Source organism: Podarcis raffonei, chromosome 5 (genome assembly GCF_027172205.1).
Source record: "Podarcis raffonei isolate rPodRaf1 chromosome 5, rPodRaf1.pri, whole genome shotgun sequence".
NCBI classification, from domain to species: Eukaryota; Metazoa; Chordata; class Lepidosauria; order Squamata; family Lacertidae; genus Podarcis; species Podarcis raffonei.
The window spans coordinates 67714393-67716336 of record NC_070606.1 but is presented as its reverse complement, the minus strand read 5'-3'; the positions used below and the strand labels follow the sequence as shown (position 1 = coordinate 67716336).

The following is a 1944-nucleotide window of genomic DNA, read 5'->3' as shown; positions in this document are numbered from 1 at the left end:
CAAATCAGGGATTACAGAAGGCTTTCACTTGTTAAGCTACACAGTTAATTAGATCCACAGAGACTCTGTTTCTCTATGGAAAGAAAACAAAAAAAGGGAAGGTTATCAGTTGTTGCTTTTAAAATTTCTGGATAACCTGAACGTTTCGTAGTGAGTAAAACAAGGCTCCAGTTACTAATTTGCTTAGTTTGACATGAAAGAAATAATTGTGCAAGCTGTTACTGCATGAGCAATTAAACAATGAAAGAAACTTAATGTAGCTTTCTTTTCTTCACAGGGCAGGCTTCTTCATTTTTGCCCCTTAAACAATTTTCACCTTGCCACTCATAGTGTCCAGCCATATTTGTGAAATAAACAAAATACTCCATGTGCAGCTCACAAACTGGGTGTGATGTAACAGTCAAGTTCGCTGTTCTCCTCCAGCAGTTAGAGGGGAAGGATGACAAAGGGCACACGGGAGCCTCTGGACACAAGGCCAAACTCCATGTGGATTTTTCCAATAATGTGGCTGCCCATTTTTTATGGGAAACACCATCAGATAAATCCAATTCTCCTTTTGGAAACATTTTGGATAGGCACACCCAGAGAGGGGGAAGAAATACAGTCTCGTTTCTCTTTCGATTTGGGATTCAGAAATTATTCTGTGTTTTGAAGTCAGGTTTTTTGTCAGGCCAGTTATTTTTTCCCTTTCCCCCAGCAACTGTTTATTGAGGTAAATAAGTTTGTGTTTGACACTGCTTCAAAATTTCATGCACTGGATATTAAAAGGTGAAGATGATCAAGCAGGTTTATTTTAGTACTGAATCTTTGTTAGCTTCTGCCAGTGCTCTTGCAATTCGTTACATTTCCTCACACTTCTTTTTCTCCTCTGCTGCTATTCTCCTTTCCTCCTCAGCAATAGGCTTTGAATGGTCATATCTTTTCTTTCCATGGACTATTCCCATGAGCAATGAATGCCTGCCAAACTTGTTCAGAGGGGAAACATCCACCGGCGGAATCATCTTGCCTCCTCGTCTGACCACTAAGAAGGCAGTGACCACGAGGCCAGTTATGATAATAGAAAACAGAGCTGGCTGGAGACCAAACTGAGCTGTCCAATACAGCTTTCAGATTTCCTATCTTTGCTTTAATGGATTTGGCTGAAAAAACTTTCAAGTAGCCTTGCTTAATTGAGACGTTTGATGAAACCCACACCACTAAGAGTTCCACTAAACCAAAAGAGATATAATATATTATTGAACATAAAATGGAATTTAGTGAACTGCATTTATTTTTACCTGGAACAGGCCTAATGTTGCTTGGATGTAAGCCCTAGAGAATCATCCAGTTATTTCCATGTTTGTGTGGCTGAAAGCTGCGTGGCAAGAAATTTCTCCAAAAGCAGGAATCAGTAATCACAGTACATTTTGGGACATCAACTCTCACCATCCCTGGCCATTGGCCATGATGGCCAGGGCCAATTGAAGTTTTCCAATGACATTCAAATGAATTTTCCATATTGAGAGTAGTTTTGAATGTTACTGAAGAACCACCACTGGCAGAACACTTGTGATGTGTGATAGAAACACAAGTCTAAAACTTCAGATGGGGGTGGGGAATGGCTGAATGGGGAGTTGTCCAACTTAAGAGGAATTAAACATATCTTCTATCTGTCACTTCTCCCCTGCAGATCACCCTCTCCAAATGCTACTTTGTTGTTGTTGTTGTTTAGTCATGTCTGACTCTTCATGACCCCATAGACCAGAGCACGCCAGGCACTTCTGTCTTCCACTGCCTCCTGCAGTTTGGTCAAACTCATGTTAGTAGCTTAGAGAACGCTGTCCAACCATCTCGTCCTCTGTTGCCCCCTTCTCCTGGTGCCCTCCATCTTTCCCAACATCAGGGTCTTTTCCAGGGAGTCTTCTCTTCTCATGAGGTCGCCAAAGTATTGGAGCCTCAGCTTCA

General features: G+C 41.6%; 1 pseudogene; it reads right to left on the bottom strand.

Moving 5' to 3' along the window:
- Positions 1-788: 788 nt before the first annotated feature.
- Positions 789-1197, bottom strand: LOC128414536 (ATP synthase subunit e, mitochondrial-like; annotated as a pseudogene).
- Between the last annotated feature and the right edge of the window lie 747 nt (positions 1198-1944).